General features: G+C 30.2%; 2 long non-coding RNA genes across 2 annotated transcripts in view; both read right to left on the bottom strand.

Moving 5' to 3' along the window:
* The window catches only part of LOC114278964 (uncharacterized), a 55,784-nt gene extending 53,337 nt beyond the window's left edge, over nt 1-2,447 (bottom strand). The window contains exon 1 of the long non-coding RNA XR_014364484.1: nt 1,976-2,447. This is a non-coding gene — a long non-coding RNA (uncharacterized LOC114278964). The remainder of the gene's footprint in view (nt 1-1,975) is intronic.
* An 8,089-nt stretch (nt 2,448-10,536) lies between these two features.
* On the bottom strand, nt 10,537-14,354 carry LOC114288751 (uncharacterized). Its single transcript, XR_014364483.1, has 2 exons — nt 13,479-14,354; nt 10,537-10,940 (listed from the first exon to the last, which is right to left on the bottom strand). It is a non-coding gene; the product is annotated as an uncharacterized LOC114288751 (long non-coding RNA).
* Nucleotides 14,355-14,497: the final 143 nt, after the last annotated feature.

Genomic DNA, 14,497 nt, shown 5'->3' with positions numbered 1-14,497 from the left:
AGTTGCCAACTTCATATGCAAATGGAAATACAGCATGAGTTACGTCAGACAGATCAGTAACAAAGGCACATACGCTTCCACAGTCCACCATTAACAGTTGGCCTCTGAAAACTCCCACTAATAAAAGCCAACATAACTTGATCATTCATTTAAGAATGGAAGTCAATGGCTTTCATGGATGAAATAAATAGACTTGGTTATCAAAAAGAGGACAAAACATGTTCTTCTTCTCATGCAATATATATATATATATATATATCGAGCTTTTTTTCTCTTGCTAAAAAAATAAAAGAACAGAATTCGATGTACATCATGTACTAAACAAGCTCTTAAATACTTAACACTGATAATTAAACAGCCAAAACATAGATAAAAGATACTTGCAAACTGCCTTCAGACACAAAGAAAGAAAGAAAGAAAGAAAAAATTCGATGAAAAGGAAACCACAGTGCAATCAATTTCAGAGTCGGGAATTTACGAGATTACTAGAATGTTCTACGAGAATTTCACACAAATTCTACAGATACAAGTTGAGAATTCAAACAACTAAATTTGGCACAATTAATATGTATATATGTAAATATATAGCACATATTATGTATGTAAAATTACTAACCCCGTCAATTGTGTCAATTAATATGTATATATGTAAATATATAGCACATATTTATTGATAAGGATGGGGGCCTATTAAACTACTACCATCAACATCAAATTGCAAAATTAACACCAACTTATATTTACATATGTATCCACCGAAATTTTCCATTATTAGGGTGAGCAAGTTTGATTATCGTGCCATGTCAAGTTTTGATACATTTTTTTTTGAAACATGATTTAATTTTTATTTTTAAATAGATCCGGCTGTATAAATAAATAATGTAACAAAAGGCCATAATGTTGAGATTAGGATTTATGGAAACTAGTACTAAGTACATAAGGTTGAGATTAGGGTTTCAAGGAAATGGATTCCCCAAAATCAAATTATGAAAGGTTGGTCCCCCTAATGCAATCCTTGAAGTCTGCAACTTTTCCTCAAGTCACAAAAGAGATAATCATAGTAAACCAAAAGCATTTTAGATTCTCAAAAGCCTATACCCCAAGCCCATTAAACTAAAATAATCAACCCAAACAAACTTTTTAATCCCAACTAAAAAAAATCTCAACTCTAAAAAGCCAATTAAAATTTTTTTTGCCAAACCACAACATAATATAGATATAATATTTATTGGTGGGCCAGTTTTCTAATTGAATCTTTGTGTAATGGGTGCAAGCCACGCACCCATTAAACTGAAAGACTAAAATCTTTATTATCTGCTTGGTTTGTATGATATTTGGTAGCTTACCTAACTTAGTGTGATTTGATTGTTTCCATCATGTAAACAAAAATTGGATGTAAAACACAGAAAATTTTCTATTGTTGATAGATTACCCTTTGGGGCTTTGTCATTGAAAAGATGAATATTATCAGAATTTGATATGGAAAAACAAAACCATGGTGTATTAATTTGTTAATCTACTCTCAGAAAGACACAGCAGCGTGGGGATCAAAGGGCTGAACCTGTCAAACTTTGAGCAGTCAATGGCACCAACAACAAGTGTAATTCAAGATTTCCGGTATATATATGAACTATCGTTTTTATTCCGTTTTTATTATGTCCATGTTATCTTAGGTTAACAACAATGTGATTTGGGATTGCAGGATTCAAAACAAAGGTGAAAAAGATACTTGCAAACTGCAATCAATTTCAGACACAAAGAAACAAAGAAAAAAAAAAAAAAAAAAGTCAATGAAAAGGAAACCACAGTGCAATCAATTTCAGAGTAGGGAATTTACGAGATTACCAGAATGTTCTACGAGAATTTCACACAAATTCTACAGATACAAGTTGAGAATTCAAACAACTAAATTTGGCACAATTAATATGTATATATGTAAATATATAGCACATATTATGTATGTAAAATTACTAACCCTGTCAATTGTGGCGAAAATGGACGTGTTCTTGAAATCCCCCGTGACCTCCCAATCCCCAGCCGTCGAATCAGCGCAGACGACATCTAGGGTTTCCCTGCCCTCCCATGGCTTCTCACCTCTCTTCTCTGTGCAGGTTTCTCTTCAAATCTCTCTTTCTTCGAAGCCGTTTTGGGAATCTTCAACGTTTATGGAGTGAGAGACATGGTGAATTCACATAATTTGACGGGGGACGATGCTGGATCTATCGTTGGGAGAAGAGAACGGAGAGGACGTTGAATTGGGGGTTCCGTTGCCGAAGAAGGCGAGGGATGGAGGCGGATTGGTTGGGAATGTGAAGAAAGTGGAGGAGGAGGAGGACGACTGTCCATTCTAGAGAGAGAGAGAAACCCTAACCAAAACTTTTCACATGTGAGCTTAATCGCAAATGAGGAGAGAGGAGCATAAAAAGATATAGCCGTTGTTGGGGACCAAACACCCACCTCAAAATTCTAATAAAAACCCTCATAACCAAATTCTTTTGAAATTGTAATTCTAATATAAAAAAAAATCAAAAATCAAAATTCTTTTTTAAATGTGTAACCAAACACACAACTTAAAATTTAATTTAAAGTTCTTTTCAAAACTCTCGTAACTAAACTCTTTTTAAAATTTTATTTAAAGAAAAATTTTAAAAAATATTTTTTTATTTTATGTTTTAAGATAATGATTTTATTTTTTTAAATATTTAATTTTTTTTTAATTTCAAAAAAAAATTGGATGGCCATATATATCTAAACCATAACAAATTATTTGGCCAATACTTAAAAAAATAAGGGCAAATTACAAACACCCTCTCGAGGTTTGGTGAAAATACAGATTCCCCCTGAGGTTTGAGAAATTACATCCTGCCTCCTGAAGTTTATATTTCCATAACAAATTGCCCCCTGAGGTTTTTATTTTCATACAAATTTCTCCCTAATTTGATATGCAAATTTGACCTTCAGGGAGCAATTTGTAATTTCTCAAACCTTAGGGAGAATCTGTATTTTCACCAAACCTCGAGGGGGGTGTTTGTAATTTGCCCAAAAAATAACAAAAAATATTTTTCAATAAAATAAAAAAATAAAAAAATATATTTTGATTAAAAAGTTTTTGAATTGAGTTTTTAGTTTTGAGTTATATATTTGGTTATGAGTTTTAAAAATAGTTTTTGAATTGAATTTGGAGTTATGTGTTTGCTTATGATTTGAGTGTGGAGTTGTGTTTTGAATTTAAAAAATTTACAAAAATGAAATAAAATATTTAAAATGAAAAATAAATTTTTCTTAAACGTTTTTAAATATTTAAAAGAAATAAATTCGAAAAATTTCAAAATACAACTCAAAATTCAAAAATTTAAAACTCAAAAATACAACTTAAAACTCTTTTCAAAACTCAAAATTCTTTTCAAAATTCAAAATTCAAAAACTCAAAAATATTTTCAAAACTCATAATCAAATAAATTTTTATTTTTTAAAAACTGAACTCACAACTCCACACTTAAAATCACAATTTCACATTTAAATCATAATTATAAAATTAAACTAAACGGATTTTACCCTTAACTCTTACACTCACTAATATGCCTTGCACATACTCTCTCTCTTTCTCTCTCTCTCTCTCTCTCATACAGAGATGAAATTAGGATTTTATTACTACAGGGGTTAAAAGATAAATAATATTTTTTTACCGTATAGACAAATACACATATATGTGTAATATGATATATAAATTATATGTATACACATAAAAAAATTTAAATATCATATAAACAATCTCTAATAGAATGAATAAATTTTTTTCTAGAAAAATAACAGAGAATAAAAGATGAGAAAGGAATGAAGTATATATCTTTTATACTAAGATGCTATTTTATTTATAAAATAATACATATATATATATATATATATATTTAGAAGTACTACGGAAAATAAAATTTTCACAGAGACAGAAGGGTCATGACCCCTCATAATCTTCTCCTAGTTCTATCCCAGCACTCATACACTCACTTCATTCTTTTAATAAAAAAAAAAATTATCTTTATATTTTTAAATTTATTTTATTTTATTAAAATATATCTAATATTTAATATACAAATTCTATTTTTATAAAATTGATATTGTTCTAAAAATATATTTAAAATTTTAAAATGCAACTAATATTTCACATATTTCATAAAAATTTAAATTAATAATCTAAAATATATAAAAATTTATAGAATTAAAATAATTTGTATGACTTAAGTTAATATAAATAATAAATTACTTTTCTAATTAATATATATATATATATAGGTAGGAGAAAACGTTTAGAATAATACAATTGTAAATAAAAATATATTAATTCAAACCACGCAAATAATAACTCAAACCAAAATAATAATATAATAAAAAAAATAGTGGCCATGTTTGATCCCACACACAAAGTAAGACTTACACCCACACAAACTAAACTTACACTTCACATAGACTAGACTTGTATCCCTACGCATATTAGACTTACACCCCACACTCTACATAGATTAAACTCGTGTCCTACATAGATTAGACTTGCATCCCTACACAGATTCAACTTGCACCCCTCACAAATTAAACTTGCACTTCACACTAACTAAACTTTCACCTCCACACAGATTCAACATAAACGCCAACACAGACTAGACTTGCACTACTACACAGATTTGACTTGCACACCCTACGCATACTGAATATGCATCCCTACATAGACTAAGGTCTCGTTTGGCAAGTGGTGATTTTAGTCAAAAAGTCAAAAAGTCACTAAAAAAATCAAAAAATCAACAACTTATACCAAAAAGTCAAAGATTTCATTTTCCTCTCTATTTAATATTTATTGCACATCTTTTCATAAAAAAACCAAAAACTCATCTCAAACATTCTAGTTTTTTTTATGTCATATTTTAGCCAAAAAGTCAAAAATTACTAAAAAAGCCTGTTCCCAAACGAGGCTTAAACATGCGCCCCACACAAATTAGATTTGCACCCTTACACAAATTCAATTTGCACCCTTCATAGATTTAATTGCACCCTACACAGACTAAGCTTGTATTCCCATATAGATTTGACTTGCACGCCAACACAGACTAGACTTGCGCAACTACAAAGATTTGACTTGCATACCACATAGACTAAACTTGCACCCTTACGTAAATTCGACTTGCATGCTAACACAGACTAGACTTGCACCACTACATAGGTTTAACTTGGACACCACACATACTAAACTTGCACCTACACATAATGAACATGTACCCCCACACATAATAGACTTGCACCCTACAAAGTACTTTAAAAAATATATATACATCTGAGTTATTTATAAATGAAAAAGATATTACAAAAATATTTCTAATATTTTATATTATTTTTTTAAAATTAATTTTTAAATAAAAAATGTTATTTTATTTGCGAAGAAAAAACGTAGAGACTAATAAAAATATTAACTCAAATTATACAATTAATATAAAAATATTATTCAAACATACAAATATTATTTTCATTAAAAACAAAAATAGAATCATATGAAAATGAAAACGATATTTTTTTTATCAAGCTACTTTTAATTTTTTTTTAAAAAATAAAAGACAAAATTTAAAAATTCAACCAAACAGTTTACGTTTCAAACTTAAAACTAGTTTAAAAAAAATTAATCGCACAGCATATTTCAATTTTATAAATAGTTGTAAAAATTAGTCACGGGGAAAAAAAAATCACATAATATTGTAGACACCCTATTTTGACCGGCCCTAAGACTTAGGCGCTTTCTTTTAATTACCTGATGATGACAATCAGAATGTGAAGAAGGGGTATACCTCATAGAATAGAATCTCCCAAACTTTTAGGAAGAAGGGGTACCTGCTGAGCACAATCGAATTTGTTATGGGGCCAAACAGCATCACTCTGGTGCTCTTTAAGCCCATTTGGTGCTTTTTAAACCCCATTTTATTTTTGGCCACTTTGAGGCAAAAAATATATAATATTTATCATAAAAATATATAACAAAAGCGCATATGGTTTACATATTTTAGCATTACCCTAACAACATTTGCATGTGATGTCTCTTGTTATTCATAGCCCTTTCAGACTGTCATGTAGAAAAGATAAAGAGAAAGAAGAGAATTTAGAAGTGGACAACTAACATGAGATATCGTGGATTAATATATATATATATATATTTCACTATTGCGTTATTTCAATAAAAAAAAGACGATGATAGTTAATTTTTTTTATACATTACATAGTTGTACCTTATAAAGAATGACTTTTATGTATAAATTGAAAGAGATATTTATATGGTGTAATCAAAAGCTTCTTAGAAATAGATATACAGATAACGACCCTTTGCTAGGGGTGTAAAATCGGCCTGGCTTGGCCCGTCTAGCTTGGTCTTGCTCGGGCTCTTGCCAAAAATTAGGGTCAGACCGGGGCCAGTCCAGTTCAAAAAAATTTAGGCCTAGGCCCAAGTCCAATCCTAAGGTTAATCAGACCTCGGGCCTGGGTTTGGACTTGGTCTTGGGCTTAGCTTGCAAGTGATGTTGGGCGTCAGACGGTTTGGGCCTCAAGTTGGGCTGTTCAGGCTAGGTCAAGCCCAAAAAAGCATGGACCAAGCCCTAGACTGGGGGGTCGGGTTGTGTCGAATATCGGGCCAGCAGACCATTTTTACACTCATTCCCTTCCCCCTCTCCTTATTTATTTTGCTTTTGCTTTAATTTTAATTTTTTTAATTTTTTTTTTTGCTTTAATTTATTTATTTGCAAAAGTTAGTGATTAATTGTTAGATTAACACCATGGAGAACTCACACCCTCTCCTTGATTAGATTAATGGTTAAACCAATGACTTGGTACCATTAATCTTATCTTCCCATCTTTCAATTTTCCTTTGGCAAGTGATTTTTTTAGTAAATTTTTTAAGTTAAAATATGATGTGAAAAAATTAAAGTAATTGGAAAATTAAAGCACTTCAATTTTTTTTTTTTAAGAATAAATGTGTAAAAGAAATGAAAAAGAATTTTAAAATTTTTTATATGATTTTTTAACTTTTTTATTTTTTTCAATATGTTTTTAACTATTTTAACACCAAACAATTTCTTTTCAATCACAAAAGCATTGCAAACATTATTTGGCTGATTTATAGTTAAATGCTATGCACAATAAAATTACAAGAAAATTTATAGTTGTGGGCCCTGCTAGATAAAGAAAATTCTGCATTATTAAATGTACAGATTTGGTTTTTCCCAAATCAGTAATGATACATCCCTTTAATTTGGAAGTTCTAAAAGAGCACTAATAATGTGAGAAATAAAAAAAAAAGAAAAAGAAAAAAACCAAAATCAAAAATCACATCACATGAGACCTATACACCAATTAAAACTATTAAAACTCTTAATTTAGAGTTCCCAATCTTTTTTTCTTCCCCAAATACATAAGAATGTTTTGTTAATGATTTATAGTGGCGTTTGATTATCATGTGTATTGGTTGCCTTTTTTGTTTTTTATTTTTTTATTTGAGTGTAGTGGTCGTCTTTGTTTTTAAATTTAGTGATGCTAGCTTATGATATAGTGGTGATAGTTGTGAAACACATAAATGGACACATTAATTTTCAAAAATTTAAGGGTTAGAATTAGAGATTCTTATGGTGTGATTATTTTTTTTAAAGGGTGTGTACACTAGTCATTTTTTGAATTTTTAGATGTTTAGGTCCAAATTAACATAATGTTTTTACAAGAAAAATGATATGTCACCATAATTTTTATATAAAATTTACTCTCAAAATGATGTAACAATGATAAAAATTACACTCATATAGCATTACTTATTTTGTTTTTAATGCAATATTTGTGTACAATTTTTTATTTTTATTTTTTATATAGCACTACTTGTTCTATAATATGAAAAAAGTATCCATATAATATTATTTTCTTTTCTATTTTTTGTTTTGCAAATATACATCTATTTTAATATTGATTGGGAAAATTATTGCAAATTTAATGATATTCTTTTTTTAATTTTTTTTTATAATTATAAAAATGTATATTTTAATATATTTACGTACAATATTTTCGCTATTTCCTTCCCCTCTCTTCTCATTTATTTTACTTTTTCTTCCATCTTCAACCCTTCTTTTTTCATTGTTTTTCTGCTTTTATTTTTTATTTTCTTATTAGCAAAAATTAATAATTAGTTATTAGATTAACATCTAAGGGAGTTGAACTCACACCTTTTACTTTTTCTTCCATCTTCAACCCTTCTTTTTTCATTGTTTTTCTGCTTTTATTTTTTATTTTCTTATTAGCAAAAATTAGTAATTAGTTATTAGATTAACATCTAAGGGAGTTGAACTCACACCTTCTCCTAACAAACACTAAGTCTTGCCTCCTATTATACTCCTAAGAGTGTAACTCAAAATTTCTCCTTAAGAGAGACTTAGTGACCAAAGGACTAGCCACGCAAGTGGTTTAACAATAGTGACTACATTGGTACAAATACAATCAAATACCATTACTCGTCTTCCCATCTTTTAATTTTCTTTTGGGAAGTGATTTATTTTTAGTAATTTTTTATTAAAATATGAAGTGAAAAATGAAAGTGTTTGTAAATGACTCTAATTTTTATTTTATTTTTTATAGAAAATATGCAAAAAAATAAAAAATGAGTTTTTTATTTTTTATATGACTTTTAAGCTTTTTGATTTTTTAATAAGTTTTTAACTATTTTAATACCAAACTTCTCCCCGATCACAAAGCATTGCAAATATCATTTCGGTCGTTTATAGTTTAAAGCTATGCACAATAAAATTACAAGAAAATTTATAGTCGTGCCCTTGGTTAGAGTAAAGAAAAATCTTGTCGTCCTTGTTTGTCATCCTCTAAAAAAATTAAAAAGTCAAAAAATCACTATCCTATTTAAGTCATATCATCTTATTTAAGTCATATCACCTCTCTATCACATCATTTCAAACCCAACCCATACCCAACTCATATTTTATAAAAAGTCAAAAAATGCACTTATTTAGAAGTCATATCACCTCTCTATCACATCACTTTAAACCCAACCCATACCCAACTCATATTTTATAAAAAGTCAAAAAGTGCACTTATTTAGAATATCCCAAAAGTGTATTGTTTTGATTTTCCCCAAATATTTAGGTTGTATTCGGTTGATAAATTTTGTAAGGATTTGAAAAGAAAAAGGAAAAGTTTTGTGAAATGTAGATAAAATGTAACTATATTTTATTCGCATTTTACATACTTTTTCCCTTTCATTTGCTAAATCTCCAACCAAATTTATTAACCAAGATAACATTAGGAATGTTTGGTTAATGATTTATAATTGTGTTTGATTATCACGAATAGTAGTGGTTGTTATTTTTTGTTTTTAGAATTGTGTATAGTAGTTGTCTTGGTTTAGAAATTTTGTGATCCTAGATTATGATATAGTAGTGATGGTTATGAACCAAATAAATGGCAGACATTAATTTTTACAGCTAGAGGGTGGGTCTAGCGGAAAGCTGAGGAGTTCGCAACAGCTAAATCACGATCTTCGGACGAGCTCATATTGACACAAGGTTGCCTATTTTCAATGCTGGGAGTGAAGCAAGAAAAATCTCTCATTTGAGGCTTTTCACAGCCATAATAATATCAAGCAGCCTAAAACTCTAGTTAATAAATCAAAAGAGAGATGAACCTGAGAGATAATAAGAAGAGGAAATATCTTTACGCTTTACTAATATAATTATATAGGTTTTCTTACTTTCTTCGCATGCTTTCGGTGTCGTGTTCGTGTCGTGACATTTTGAATGTGTCAAAATTATCTTAATAATAACCTAACTCATGTATTATTTTGTATTATTGTGTCATGTCATTTCTGATTTGTATCCGATTTGTATAGTATTAACGTGTCATGTAAAAATATTTTACCATAAGCTAAAAATATCAAGCGTACAAAAAACAAAAAAAAAAAATTCTTCACAATTTAATTTTTATGAAACTAATCTATATTGAATGAAATTATTCATAAGAATATTTGATTTCAATTCAATTTGATTTTCTTAATTTACAAAAACAATATCTTATTATTATATATATATATATATATTTTTACTAAATTAACTCAAACAGTAGACAAATAAATTTTCAATTGAAAACAAAAACAAAACCTTTATTAGCTTTAAAATCCTATTTTACATGTTTTTTTCTTAGTTAGATGGAGTTATATAAGAGATTAAAAAATGTCATAACACCCTTTAATAGAAATAATATTAAATATGTAACTAATTTTTCATTATACCGATTATTCGTGCCAGCTTTGTTCTATACAAATTCGACAGTAATCCAACCTATTTAATATTCGTGCTAACGAGTCGTGCCATATACATATTCATGTAGATTTGAATCGTATTATCATATCAAAAATTCCTGCCTTAATCATGTAGTACAGTTTAATTTTAATGAAGTGTTCATGCCTTTTTGGGGGAGAGAGAGAGAGTGTGTGTGCGCGCGCGCGCACTGTGAACACATTAAACATCTATTAACAATATTATTCCATATATGCACATTGAAATCCAATAATACAAGCATATGCTTTGTGTAGTTTCCCACTAAAAATAAATGTACACATACAATTTCCACAAGACGAGGAGGTAAACCTTTTCCTACCACCTCTGGTTCATTTCCATGTCTCACTAAAATTAATTTCATAGATACAAAACAATTTGTATAAGAATACCATCAAACCTAGTAAATCCTCTCTGCAGTAGTTACAGGATGCAGGAAAACGACAATAACAGTTATATTATCTTTGCTTCCACGTTCAGCAGCCTCGGTTGCCAATCTCTTTGAGCACATCCTAGGCTCTTTCACTGTGTCCTTTATTATGCAAACAATCTCTGCGTTGCTCATAACATCCCAGAGCCATCGCTAGCCATAACCTGACAGTCGAACACATATTGTTACTCTCTCTATAAAAATGTGATATGCTAACAAGTCACAACCATCCGTCATAAATGAAGCAAAATTTTGAAAATGGTCTGATTACAAATGAAACATACATCATAAGCATTTGAATTAAATAAGAATTATTGGGAAAAGCATAAAGGTCGCAAAATTATCTAGGGTTTTACTTCCTACCCCCCTTTTCAGCCACTGTAATTTTTTTCAAAAGATCATTTTTTAGAGATCACTAAACTAAAAGAATATAACTCCAAGTTCAGAAATATAAGAAGCATGTGAAGGTAGGTGTTAATAGTTGATATTGGCAATATGACAAGAAGGTTGAATATGAAGAGATAATAAAAATAGAAAAGAGAGAAGAAAGAACACAAAAAGTTAATGTGGTTCAGTCAATCTTGGCTTACGTCCACACATACAAAGCCCTATGGGCTACATCTTTTATTCACACTACTTAATCCTCTTGATTACATGGTACACCATATATATAAAGTGGGAGATACAATTAAATCCCTTCAGTTATGGATCTTCATATATTCTGATATCTTTAACACTATAATGTTATCTCAAACTTAACCAGTCCCAAATATACTAGAGAGGTTATCTTCCTAATATTAGGTATGGACTGTCTCACTTTACATGTAGTTCTATGGAAGTTCAATCGTCAGAACACTCTCTCATTCTAGGCTTACTCCACACCCTCCCTGTATTGTCTTATTTCAATGCTTTGAAACCATGAGGTGTGAATGGGGAGGGAAGAGATAGGGCAAGGTCGCTAGAATTTTTTTATTTTTAGAACCGAAAAACAAAGGCATAAACCATAATCGTTCAAATTGTGGTATGCGATCTCTTTTGAATAAGTTTGATCTGAGTGCCTACCTGTGTTATGCACTAACAAACGAAAAGCATAATACAAATTAGAATAATTACAAGTCTGCCAAGATAATTTTTTTTTTTTTTTTTTTTGATAACTCAGCATCTGGCCCACTAGACCGACTACTCCGGAAGACCAATCCCACCATCCACTAGTGGGGGGTCGGGGCAAAGTCCCAGAAATTGTTTGCACTTAGAAGATTTTGAAGGGAGCACACCCCAGGCCCAGGTCTTGACCACTAGGCCAACCCCTTGGGGTTAGTCTGCCAAGATGCTTGTATTCTATTTTAACTGTAAACATAACAAAAGAATAAGGGTTGAATTCAAGAAGCCTCAAAATGCTTCAAATGAAAGAGAAATTAGACCTATGGTTTAGTTTTGATATTGTCTATGATGCTTTTGTTGGTTGTGTTTTACAGTGATATATGTTTGATATTTCACAATACAAAATTAGTGAGTGGCTAGCAAATGATAAACTTGTACTTTGAATTGTCAATATCCTTTGGTGTTAGCTATTGGATAGCTTAATGAAATATGAGAATGTAACATGATTTTGTCATTAGTATTTGATGAATAATTCATTACAAAAGGAGTACAAGTGTTTTAAAAGTTTTACATTTTTCCTGCTGTAATGATTGAGATTAAAAAGCTCCAAAATAAGTCTTTCATATTTGTTTTGTGATTAAATGTTCATTATCTAAATTATTTTGGAGTTAGAAAGGGTTTTGGATGAGTTTGAGATGCTTAACACGTGAAAATCTTAAAAACATTGAAGGTCTTGAGGCGACCTCAAATAAATGATTCGACCCTGAACTCCAGTTGTCGTGCAGATAAAAGGATTAGTCAACTCCTTGACAAAATAAATCGAATCCCTTAAGAAAAGTTCTGAGAGCTTCAGATTTCACCTAGATTCAAAATAAGTTGACTCCTTCGTCGCGAAATTTAAATTCTAAAATATGCAACAGCTACTTCGTTTCAACTGCTAGAGACGCATTTACTGCACTGGAATGACCAAAATGAGACGAAGGGCTATAAAACAAGATTTTTACATGTCTGCAAACATGGGATGAAGGATTAAATGTAATACCCATCAAGATCTTTCAAGTTTTGAGCTTCAGCTTCCATATTCTTTTGCTTTTGAGCTTTGTTGTTTAAATTCAACTCCTTAAAAGTTTATTGTTCTAAAACCTTGTGTTACTTCTTTTCCACATCATTCGTAAAAGGGTTTTTAAACTATTGGGATTAATGGAGTGTTTGTGGGGAACACTTGGAGAAAATCTTGTTCTGTAAGGCTACAGATTTCAAACTTCAATAATATATCTCAGGATTATTCAATTGTCTTGCTAATAACATTTCCAAGTACGGGACCTCCTAAATTGGGGGCCTACAAATTTCAAATTGCAAGAACATGAATTGTGCTATGATCATCCAGGCACTACAGAAAATTGTGTTTGGTAATGGCATATAGAACAAATGCTTTTAAAGTGATTAAAGCAGATGCAACTGCAGTTATTTAAAATTTCTGATTTCCCTGGAAACTGTACATAAAAGTCTATTTAGAAGCCACAAATCCATTTATTAGTTTCTCGTAGCACACAAATAATAAACCCCAGATAACAGAAGATTATCAGATCAAAGGACCTTACCAAGTATTCATCTTCTACAAACAGTATGGTCTCAGTTATCTCAGGTTCTGCAATCATAGCAGGCTTCAGATCATCATCACCAATAGACCGCGTAACCAGTAAAAAATATGTAATTAATAAACTTCAAATTCAACCACAAATTATTGATTATTACTTTCACATCATGTTGAATACTGGAAGCACGGGCAAAGAGTGGGGCCGGGCAGGGACCATGTGTTCCTGTTTACCCATCCTCTACTTGTTTCTTTATTTTTTAAATCTAGTTTACAGAAACCTCATTAAATAGAAACCAACCTTTTGTTTCTAATTCATTATTTAGAATTTAAAAAATAAAATAAATAAAATATCAGCTATTAGCTCAGTGCTATCTCTTAATACCCAAAAAGATAAGGTGCAAGGTTCAGGCCCTCACAAGACATGAAGGAAAAATAAAAATAAAGGAATATATAACTTTAACAAATTAAAGAAAAAATGTTTGCCTACTGTAGATGTGCTTTGTTGGTGGACATGCTAGCAAGTTTGGTTGAGAATTATGAATCTTCCTATACTCAACCTATTGTTGTATTTAATTTTAGCTACACCACACAAAGAACAAAAATCAATGTTTTAGGATAAATTATATTAATATATATACATACATACATACATATATATACACATATGTAGGTTTAGAGAAAAGAAAGAGTTAGGGAATGAGTTAGACTTCATTCCCTTTTATATTGATAATTCTGATCAATTACAGGCATAATTCAAGCAACTAAAAAAGGAATAAATAAGAATACAATTCATTATTTCCTATTCTACCAATTTCCTATTCTAACAACATATATATTTTTAGGGTAAATTACAGTAAACCCCTCTCAACTATGACCCATTGTCAAGTTAAAAATCAATGTTTAAAATTCAACACTCAACCCGCTTATAGTTTTGTTTTGTAACTCTAAACCTCTTCTGTCATCACACCGGTAGTCATTTGGCATAAATGTATCATACTGTAATTAAAAATTTATGACTAAAAA

Source organism: Camellia sinensis, chromosome 3 (assembly GCF_055761805.1).
Source record: "Camellia sinensis isolate YWXY chromosome 3, ASM5576180v1, whole genome shotgun sequence".
In the NCBI taxonomy this organism is placed as follows: domain Eukaryota; kingdom Viridiplantae; phylum Streptophyta; class Magnoliopsida; order Ericales; family Theaceae; genus Camellia; species Camellia sinensis.
The sequence above is the reverse complement of the archived record's forward strand: the minus strand, read 5'-3'. Positions and strand labels throughout refer to the sequence as shown.